Below are 12,523 nucleotides of genomic sequence, written 5' to 3'. Positions count from 1 at the left end.
TGTATTGCTGCCCCCTTATGTTTTTGGATCCATTTAAATGTTTATTAAGATCAGGTAAGACAACAAAATTAAGAAGTGTATCCTCATTTCAAAATTATTTCATATACTATTCAAAATTTTGAATTTAATATTTTTCATAACAAATTTGTATGATATCCCCCCCATAGTACAAGCATCAAGTTATCTTTTACTTTACAAGCCAAGAATTAATTAAAGTATTATACAATATATATTGGAAATATTTTTTACCCTTTTTATAAAATATTAAAACTCAAATCCATCTCTAAATTCCAAAATTATGATTTATTTTAATTTCTCTTCTACCTACCTAACTCCTAATCTTTCAATTTTTTTTTTTTTAAAAGATTCCATAATGATAATGATAAATTACAATAAGACAAGTAAAAAATGAATGCTTAATAAAAATAAGTTTAACAAAAACTATTGTTTAATAATTTTTTTTTGAGGGGATTTTAGAAATTAGCTCAGCACTCATATGCTATATTTGTTAACATTTTTATTCAATATTTTTATCTAATTTCACATTTAATACATATATATTTTATTTTATTTTATAAAATTTTAATTTTGAATTTTTAAAGAAAATTTAATATTTCATCTTTAATATTTTGGAAGTACTATTCATGTGAAATTGACATGCAGAGCAGCTGCAGGTATAGCCATTATTTCCTGCCATCCTATTTTTGCTAGCATCTATCCAACTAGGATACCAATAAGCAATAAAAATAATATAATATATATATAAATATATTTAGTAATTATTTATATAAAAATTTTTAAATCCCATCTTGCGATTTGCTACCGTCCAAAAGACTAAGCTGCCTGTCAGCCATCTCATATTGTCCAATCAGAAGCTGACAAATCAGGGTTTGGGACTGTCCACCCGAGACGATCCATCCAACGAACCAAAAAACACCACAGCACAAGGAACCGAGTTTTTTCCCCATTTATCATTTTTTTAAATATAGATATTAAATAATATTTTTTTAGAAAAATAATTCTCAAATTGACACTTGGCAAATCTTACTACTTCAAGTAGCCAGATTTGGTTAAATATCGCTACTCCATACACTATATAACAATCATACACTATAAATATATATATACATTAACTATATTTAATTAAATAGGAAAATATTTGTATATTTTATTATTGAGTAGGAAATATTTAAATATTATGTTCCATTTATTACCGCTATCTGTAGCATAAAGAGAGTCGATGATCCATCAATTTATCATACTGTTTTTTTGATCGAAAAGTAAATATATTGATCAAAATGAGTATTTACATGGAACACTGGGCAGATATAGGGGGGGAAATGAACTCCATCAAAATTACAAGCAATAAAGTTAACAATCGGGATCTTAAGAGAGCCTGAGCAAATCTAGGGACCTTTTGGCCTAGTACTGTGTATATATGTTTCTAAATGGTCACAATCAACTCCATTAGAGATATGAATTTTCCTTCAAACCTTTTCCTATTTCTGGCATTCCATATGAGATAAACAGTAGAGGCGAAACCAACTCTCTTACCAACCAAAAGGAACAATACAGGTTTCCTTCAAACCCAATACGCCTATCACAAGTAGGTAGTTTCCTTATAATTCCCAACGAAAGAGTGAAAGCATGTATAGGGGTACTTCCACTCTTCCAAACCACCATGGACCAAGGAACTGTAGTTCCTTTAGTTATCCAAAAGTTATAGCAAATGAAAGAGCTAGAATGATCGAGGTCCCATTCCTCATAAAGCTGAAGCAATGCATCTAGGTGGTTCGCACATCTTCACATAATCCGATTCTTAATTCTAATGAGCTTTTTGTATAGTGAGAATTCATCATTTGATATCCTGGCCTCCCACAGACTTGAACCTTTCAGGTAGATTTGATTGATGCATTTGGACCAGACAAAGCCTTTTTAGAGTGGATATTCCAGAGTGTTTTTATGAGCAAGGAAAGATGCCAGGCTTTCAAATCCAGCACACCCAGACCACCTATCATTTCACATTCCCTCTCCTTTCCTATTTATCATTTCACAGTCCCTCTCCTTTCATTCAGTAGTAGTTGCAGGTCACCATCCGAGGGATTGTCGTGCAGTTTTTGTTGGGAGAAATGGGATGCATTAAGAGCCTTTACAGGTTTTTTTAGGTCCTCAGATCCCCTAGAATCCATCTCTGATTAGCAATCACCCTGACCAATTTGCTCCAAACCGTATCATTTGTCCAAGTAAGGGAACAGCCTAATGATCTCAGATCAGATAGACTAGTCATTACTCCTCCAATGACTACTACAATTATACTTTTGGAGTCTTGCTCATTTCAAAACTTATTGTTCTTGATGTTGGGAATTAACATGAAATTCCCCAAGTGCCAGCAAGGAAGAAAGTATCAAAGGCTGCAGCACAGAAAAGTCGTTAACTGTTATAGAAATATCTGATGGGGAAGATGAAAACGATGATTTCAGCAATGAAGATTTTAAGGTGGATGTGGAAGCTGGTCGCCCAGAATATGGAAAGAATGGGGGTCGAATAAAACAAGTAGCAACAAATGCCAAATCGACAGCAACAACTGCATGAAAGAAAAGAGGACAAGATAATAAGCAGCAGCCTCAGCTAGTAGGCCAGAAGCTGCTAACGGACATTTTGAAGCCTGCAGAGAATCCATGGATTTCACCAGAGAAGAAGAGTAGTTCAGTGTTCGGCAGGGTAGGTGGTAATGAAGAGAAGGCAGTGAGTAGCTGAGAGAAGGTGAATTCTGATTCTACTTCTCCTTCAGACGATAATCCCCCTTTGGATTGTCTTTACATTTCCTCCTTTACAGATCATAGGTTATTATTTTCGTCTGGCTCATGTTTAACTTTCTACATTTTGGATTGTCATTACATTTCTGATTTAATGATTGGTTCTATTGTGCCTTTGCTTAGCATTTGGTTTGTGCATTCAATAATTCCAAAGTATTCCAATGTTTTCCCTCGTTTAGTTCGAATTCCATTATCGAGAATAAAGATTTTTCATTGAAGCTATTCATTCATATCTAAATTCGCAACTTGGTATTAATTAACAAAAAATCTTAATTTATATTTAAAATAATAAAACATACCCTCCTTTCCATATCAATCTTATTATAAACAATAGATTAATGCTCCATGCCAAGGAATCTATTAGCAATATGTTTGTGGTCAAAACATTAAAATTCTTATGTTCATGAAAATTTTGTATCTTCAGTAACACAATTCTAAAGAATTCGAAAGTCGAAGGATACAATGATGCCACGAACCAACTGTTGTAGAAATACAAATGGCTCGGTATACACTTTTTAGGATTATATTTTTTTGGGTAGTTCTAAAGATAAATTCATCATATCATATAGCTCTTTTACTGAGTATACATTTCAACCCTATTCAAGTTGAATTGCACCTAATTGAATTATTTCCTTTTCCCTCGGGGGCCCGTTTGGTGTTACTTTCAATATTGTGAAAATAAAAGTAGAAATAAAACCTAAGAAACATACATAGAGAGACTAAATTATATTTCACAACGTTACATTCACAAGATTCATATACATTGAACCTATCAAATTACTATACTAATTTCGGCAGAGTCCTGTTTACAAATTGACCATATCCATCCACGCACCTGTGCAAAGAAAACATTATTCAAATACAATTGATACCATTATGTTCACAATGTTACATTCACGAGATTCGTATACATTCAACCTATCAAATTACCATATTAATTTCGGCAGAATCCTGTTTACAAATTGACCATATCCATCCACGCACCTATGCAAAGAAAACATTCTTCAAATACAATTGATACCAGTATGTTCACAACGTTACATTCATCAGATTCGTATACATTCAACATATCAAATTACTACACTAAATGATACCTGCTTGTCACTTTACCTATTGCTGCTCTATAGATTCAGAATTAAGAAAATTACATTATGTACAAATGATACTCCAAACAATTACATTATGTACAAATGATACTCCAAACAAATATATTATGTACAAATGATATATTCTATACAAATAGATGTTGTACAAATGAAGTCATTAATAAATACATTATGCCTAAATGAATAATGAATAAATACATTATGTACAAATGAAGTTGTAAACATATATCTGATGTACAAATGAAAGTATGAACTAATTAACAAATACATATATTGCCTACTTGGTACCGCATGGAGGTCGTCTCCGGTGTCGAGGTGGCTGCCGTCTGCGTCTACCCTCACCTGGCTGCTCGTCCGCGACTGGCGTCCAGTCACGTCGACGAGCTACATGTCTGTCGTCTCCGCCCATACGTACTAGATAATCCATCTCTAGGTGAAGCGGACGAGGAGCTATGTCGTATGTAGTCTCTGGACGAGTCCGAGCTGGCAACCCGGGTGCGTCCACCTCCTCCGCATCGAGAGGGTCGTTTAGTAAGTACGACATCGACGGAGTCACAGCAGAGTCAGATCGATAATCTGTCGGTCTACTAGAGGGTCCCGCAAAATCAGCAGTTGTCGATGGGGCATACGGTGCGGACGGCCCAAACACATACTCCTCATGTACAATGGACGGTGAGAAGGCCGGACTCGATGGACGGCTGGAGGTAGCTGCTCGACCCCCTCGTACTGGAGCTGCTCGACCACCTCGTAGGGCCGGGGGCCGACGTGGGGTAGGGATTCGTCGCCTGTCCTCATAGACAATGTCCAAACCAACTCTTGCTAAATCGCTCACAGCGGGGTCTGATGATAGCGAGTAGACCTGGTGTAATACGTCATCCTGCAGCATATGAAAATAGTGCTAAGAACATTGAACTACTAATGTAAACAGTAACAAATTAGGTATATGTTTGAGTAAGCGTACGAGGCTCATGTAGACCGCCGTAGTCCTATCTACGAAGTGACATGTGATCGACCTGTACCACGCGTAATACGGATCCTCAGGATGCATCGGGCCATCTACCCGCACTCCCTCGATGATGTACTCCCGCCTATGTCCCCACATACTCACGTACATGGTGTGCTCCTCAGCCCAATCTGTGTTCCCCCGACCGTTACCATCAATCCCGTGCAAGTCCTCCCCACGTACATCGACCCCCGAGGTACAGAAGCGATTGGGGATGCCTTGTCGAAAGCCAAACTAGCGCATCACTTGGTTTGGGAGATGCCACTCAACAATATGAAAACATATGAGTAGCACTCGGGCAACCCAGAGGTCCGACCCAACTGCATAGTCAATCGGTAGGTCGGCAACAATGTCATCAGTGTAGGGCGCCCATACGAACTGCGCGTATACATATAATAAATGTCAGAGGTGGGACGGGAATATATGCAAATATTGAAAAAATACTATCAATACACATAACCGAGACTACCTCGTGCTCCCGGTGCATATCCAGCTCGAATCTGTACCAGGGCAGCGTGTGTTGCACAACATTAAGCGCCAACAACTGATCCCTCAACCTGTACACAATGAAACGTAAGTTAGCAAGGTGTAACCACTAGTATGTAATACAACTGAAGGAAATGATTTTAAGTGGAGTTACTAACCTCCACGCGAGTGGAGCTGGGTCAATCGGCCGTCCGTCCTCGTCCCTCTGAATAAGACGCCGGAGACCGCGGCGCGTAGGAGCTAACGACGTGAATCTCTCCCACGCCCAAACCTGCAATAAGGGGAGTGCTCCTCCGATCTGTGAGTGCGACACGTCAGCGGCACGGCACATCTCCCGGTCCAGCCAGGCTAACGTCGCAGCACCCCAACTATAATGGCGTATCTCTCCTCGCTCCGTGAGCAGTGGAAGGAACATCAAGTGTGCGTAACTCCCCGATAGGTCGCAGAACAGTGTCCCACATATCAATCGCAGCATGTGGGCACGTGCGTGACACGCTATAGTGTGATCATCAGCATCATCCAGAAGTTGGCGAAATATCTCCCCCTCTAGAAACCGCATGCGAATGCCGGCATCAACAAGCTCACCATCTTGAGACACCACTCCTAACAATATCTCGCACATGCGGCGAAGTCCTCCCCCCTAACTGACACCTCCATCCTGTACTGGTCCAGCTGTACGACCAGTGACGGGCAACCCATCAATTGGTAGCCCAAACAACACTGCGACATCCTGTAAGGTGATAGTCACCTCCCCGTGCGGCAAGTGGAAAGTGTGTGTCTCTGGCCTCCATCGCTCGACCAACGCAGTCACAAGATGCCCATCCAACTGGATATGGCCAATCTGATATATCCCATAAAAACCCACGTCACGTATCCAATCAATAATGCGAGGGTTTGCGCCTATCATATCCTGTACGCTCTGACTGCCCCCTCGGCAATATAAAACGTCAGCATGCGAATCGGTCCACGCCCGGCTGAACCGGTGCCGATCGCCCATACTCAGTACAGTAGTATCGGACGGCCCTGGATCGATCCTGCAAACAAGCCAGAATATTGAAAGCATTAACATAGAAATCATAAGAATTGAGTATCTGTCCCTGGTGCTTTGTATGGTGGAACCGAACAAAAATCTCAGGGTTTATCCTATATGTGTACAAATGAAAATATCTCACCAAGTTTTCATCTGAACATACACTATTCTTGATTGATGGACACAGTGACTCAATTGCTCAAAGACAAATTGAGCATGGAGCATTTGCGTGTTCACCGAAAAATGAAAGCGGTCTGAGGATTTAACATTTGGAAACAAATTGTTCAGAAGGAAGGAGTAGAATGGCAGCTGAAAACTTGTCGTGACGCGAGGAGTATGAGTACGCAAATCGTGGATAACCTATAAGTTATAGGTCAGTGCGAAGGTCCAGCTGCATCCCCAAGTTGGGTCCTTCTCGGACATCTTGTGCGGTTATGTCCTTCTTGACGGCATATGCTACACGTGATATGTTTCCAACCTTCCCGAGCATCCATTTCGTTATGTATACGTGAGCTCCTAGGCCGACCTTTATATCGAGCGTATGCAGGATTTGCCTGCAAGTTTGGCAACGAGCAAGTTGGCCAATATGCCTCATGCATGATTGGATAAATTCGGCAGCATATGTTGCATAGTGCTCGGAAGTGCTCTAATATGGCTCAACAAATTGGCTCGCATTTAGCCGTGTCTCAACACAGGCTGCAAGAAGGTGCGAGCAGGGATAGTGTAAAGATTGCCACTTCCCACAGGAGCATTCGTACCTCTGGATGCTCAAAGTTTGGACATTGTTTCCTTTATGGGGTCCCCGCTGCGCGGTCGTGATGCTAAAAGTACCCCTAGACCGGTTGAACGTTGTGACTCGTTGTCCAATCGCCTTCAGCTTCCTTCTTTCCGTCGCTAGCAATATATGCGGAGTTAACGTATTTCCTCCAGATATTGTGTTACGAGCAGCCTCCCGTCGGCTATTAAAGTAATGTGTAACACGATAAAATGTTAGTTGCACGAGAGCCGTTATAGGAAGGCTACGTGCGCCTTTTAGGACGGCGTTAAAACATTCGACCAGGTTGGTGGTCATGTTTCCATACCTCTTTCCACCGTCGTGGCACTGAGTCCACATATGAGGAGTGAGGAGGGATCTGATCGAAGAACAACTTGGCTGGCTCTCCACCCTCATCGAATATCCTCTCCATCCAGGTGTCAAATTTTCTCACCTGATGCTCCCTTCCAGCTCGCTCAGTCATTCGCTTCATATTGACACTCCGCACTTTCGTATTAAAGTTGCTCACGACATGTCGAAGGCAAAATCAGTGGTGCGCACGTGGTGGTTGCCAATCAGGATTGTGCTACACTGCAGCGATAATCCCTGGATGTCGATCTGATATGAGACAAATGTCATCCCTGTCGGTAATCAAAAGCAGAGAACACGGAAGCCAATTCCATGTGTCGAGGCTTTCCTCTTGCACAATAGTGAATGCAAGGTGAAATATTTGCCTATTTGCATCGAGGCACGTCGTAATAAGGAGTTTGCCCTTGTACTTACCGTACAAGTGTGTCCGTCCACACATATAACGGGAGGGCAGTGACGAAAACCCTTAATAGATGCTGCAAATGACCAAAATACAAATATGAAGGTTGCGCTGTTAGTGCTACCTGGAACAGGAGTTGACCTCCACCTGACTATAGTCTTAGGATTGTACGCGCGCATCGCTTCCATCCACTTCGGTAACGTTTCATACGATTTCTCCCAATCACCGAAGACTTAGGCTATTGCCTTCTGTTTGCCCAACCAAACCTTCTTATAAGAGATTGAATACCCGAATCGACGATCAATGAACTCCTTCAATGTAGAGATCGACGTTGACGCATCTCCCCTGATCATATTCACTATCTCCCCAGCAATGAGGGACAACGTGATTTGGTTATGGTCCTGCGATATAAGTTCATTCAGACACGTATGCGGACCACTATATTGGGTGATTTTGAAAAAACGGTGTTTTATCCGATACATGGCACGCAATCTCCACGAGCAATCGTGGTCCTTACACCTAGCAACCCACAACTTAGGAGTAGATCGCACTACGTGGAAGTCATGGTGGGTGCGAGCGTGATATATTCGCACTGCGGCGATCAGCTGATCCTTCGAACCGAAGAGCATCCCCTTACTCAACTTAGAGGATTCTTCCCAACGAGTGACGCGTATGGGAAGTTCATCGACCGTAGTTAAATCTGCAGCAGCTAGGTTAATATGACCGCACATCGGAAGCTCGCCGATGAATTGCGCATCAAACGTTGCGTCGTCCGTGTCATTGTGAGGTAAGTTCACATCATCCGGGACATCATTTAACCCTTCACCCATTTCCTGCTCGTGCATGTGTTCGTCTTCAATATGAACATCGTTCGTAATGTTCATGCCCTCGTCCAATGCGTCGTTCGCAATGGCGAACAACGATGCTGGTCCCGCACTCGGGACGTCTTCGCAACCTCCCTGCGGAAACATGTGAGGAACAGGTGCTTCGTACTCCGATGGCAGGAATGACGATCCCGGATATTCGTTAAAATCGACCGTGGACATAGCACGAACCTCCCCACCAACATCGACCTGATGTGTTTGTTCGGTGTCTTCACCGACTTCATCCAATTGCTCCGCGAGCGCATCTGGTTGCCTAACTGCAATTACACCCACTTAAGGAATGGTCTCGACATACAATTGCATCGTTAAATATGTCTCACCGACATAGTGTGCGTCCAATACAATGCACAACCCATAATCATCTGATATCGGAACAGCCTCGTAGAAGGCTGTATTATTTAACTCTCGCGCAGGGTATCTTGCCGTCACCCGCAATGCATATTGATCTGGATCAATATGCAAATATTTATATATCTTCATATATAATTTACTTAATTTACACCTACAGCCAATTCGAATAAGTCGAACTGGCCTACTACTATACCTAACACCATCTAATGCGGTTATAATGTTCCCCCTATATATAAAAATACTGTGACTGGATCACTGCTTGAGCTTCTTGCCATTTAGATCGGCGATCGGGAAATAAAAAAAACCTACGCAAGACAAAATTGTATGTATAAATAATGTGTAAATGAGACGAAATAACTAATAACTATAAACCAAATAGATGTATAGAAATTCTAATGAATGAATGATCTTAGAGTTTAGACCTAACTTTCCCACCAAGAAAATAAATAGATGAATTCAACGTCTATGAATAAATAACATGAATATGTATTGATTTTCCCCATATGACATATACTTCGGATTTTCCCAAAATTGTAATTCAACTTAGAATCTAAAGAACTATGAAATGGTGCTCTTAAGAGTAATTTTTTCCAAAATGGTACTTCGCACTCTGCCTCATTATGGGTTGGGTTGCCACTTATTTTGAAGTTCAATTTTGTTAAGTAGCCTTTTGAGGATTCATTGCTAATCCGAACAGCCATACTCAAAGGAGTTGAAGGGATCTTTTGAAAAAATGTTTCTTAGGACGCATAACATCCCAATTCATGAAATGGGAATGGGATCATCTTATGGCAAGTGCTTTAAAATGTGAACACTACATTTATATCGATATATTGGTGAAAAATACATAAATTCAAGGAAGAAAAAACTCATTACTACTCTCCTCTAATAATGTGACCTTTTAGCTATCATCTCTACGGTGTTCCCAGTCAGCGTCATCGACGGTGACTAGTTGAGGCCGGCTTCGCCCTTGTACCGTTGGATCTTTAATGGTGCTCTGTGGACTGTGGCCTCCTCAGGCACCCCCCACCCTAGGATCTTAGACATATGGGGCTTGTCTCATGATGAATTCCCCACCTTATCTGCTCTTACTTCCTTTGGATATTTTTATTTATTTTAAATATAATTTTTGCAAGTTTCAGTTTTTTAGTGTTATTGGTGAACTAAATTATTAGGTAATTTTAATAAAGTATATTAATTTAGACGAAGACACTAATCTTCCCAAAAATTTGATAAAAAGACAATCACATATCCTAAGGTTTCAAGAATTTTAAATATTATACCATGGGTTTTAAGAATTTGTAGAACGTCCGCTGACATTTCAATAATTTCAATGATCTCTCTTGAGATTTGTTAAAAATGCACAAATCTCACTTTAAAATTTGCAAAAAGACAAGTTTTTTTTTTAAGATAAATTTCATTTTCTTTTGACAAACATCAAATGAGGTTTTTCACATTTTTGATACTTTAGGAGACATTCGTGACATTTTTGAAATTTCAAGAAAGATATTTATCTTTTAAGCAAACTTAAAAAAAATAAATATCTTTTATCCAATTAATTATTGTATTCTAGTAATCATAAGAGAGGGAGAAGGGACTTAATCCCATCACTAGGGCCTCTTATTTGACAATAAAAAATTCACAAATGATTCTCCTTATATTATAATTATAAAGTTCTATTATAATCTATTCCAAATGTTTCAAACATGTGACTCAACTTGAACTTTATTATGTGGTTGGTTCAAGGTATGAGTTCATTAGGAATTGAAACTAAAATTCAAGGAAAACTAAAGCTTGAAATTAAATATAAGAAACATCAAAGGCACGTGTATATATATATTCTATGCGTTATCTATGAAATATATCATAGGCATTACATTCTTAAATGAGCTAAAATTATTAAAGTTTGTGTAGGAAATAAAATAAGTCAAAATTTAAATTCTAAATTCCGTTAACTCATAGAAAAGTATGTGCACTTAATACGATAAATGATAATACAATTTATAATTACAATGTGCACTCACATTAACTCAAAGCATCAATTAAAACCATACAATTTACATGTTCTTGAAAAACTTTAGTGGATGTGCCCAATTATATTAAAAATAGCAGAAGAAAATTCAAGAATTGAATAACGAAATTTCCCATTTTGAAGGTAAACCATATGATCTAATTATAATTGCACAATTATATTAAAAAGAGCAGAAGGAAATTCAACAAATTTAGTGAGTGGAGGAAACTTCAACAAATTCTAGGGCAGGAAAGATAATGCATTTTACAATGAAACAACAATCCAAAAAAAATAAATAAATATTGAACAACAGTTTGAATGGAAAAAATTTAATATTATCGGCAAAAAATTAAATTCAAATACCAAAAAAATGAAATACAAACCTTAAGAAAAGTGTTTATCCACGAATCTTTCAACACAAATCACAAACTCTGTCTCTTTGATTATCAAAGCTTTGGATGAAATAAAAATAATTTAAAAATCTATGCACTGAACATGGAAAACATAACTTACCCCATCTCCTTATATAACTCTCGATTTGATGAAGCCCACAACAGTCACCTGCTCCGGAGTCTTCCTTCAATGGTAACCTGCTCGGCTCTGCAACAGGTACTGTCTGTTCGCGCAAGAAAGGAGGAAGAACGGGCGAGATTATTCTGAAGCAAATCTCGCTACTCCAAGTAGCGAGATTTGCCACGCGTCGAAAGCCGGGTGGATGGTCTTTTAAATCTCGCTACTCGAAGTAGCGAGATTTACCACGCGTCAAAAAGCGGTTGGCAGAGCATTTATGTATTACCTTATACATAAACATTGCATGCTTGAAGTAATGAGGATATAAAAATAATTAGTGAATAGGAGAGATAAAGAGAAGGCAAAAATATCTTGTATAAGGCCGGTTCCATACCATGTTGTAATTCCTCCCATAATAGTGAAGTTTTGATCACATCTGCCTGTGGAGAAGGCATAGCCGAACCACGTAAATTTATGTCTCGTCTATATTTATTTATTTTCCTATTTATTTTTCGCATCTTTTATAACACGTTATCAACACGAGACTCTAACCAACTGACATATTTTTTTAATTCTTATTTAATTCACGTGACTCTAACCAACTAATATATTTCTATAAATTTATACTGCCTTAATAAACGGTTTTATTTTTGTTTATACCATCTTAATGGTCAGTTTTATTTCTGTACCGCATATAGAACTATCAATCTCCATAAAAGATGGTATAATAGTCCTCCTGAAGAGTCTATATATTTAAATTTTCTGTGTATATATATATATCTTGAAAAGATAGTCCTCCTAAA

This window comes from Malania oleifera, chromosome 2 (assembly GCF_029873635.1).
Source record: "Malania oleifera isolate guangnan ecotype guangnan chromosome 2, ASM2987363v1, whole genome shotgun sequence".
In the NCBI taxonomy this organism is placed as follows: Eukaryota; Viridiplantae; Streptophyta; class Magnoliopsida; order Santalales; family Ximeniaceae; genus Malania; species Malania oleifera.
The sequence above is the reverse complement of the archived record's forward strand: the minus strand, read 5'-3'. Positions refer to the sequence as shown.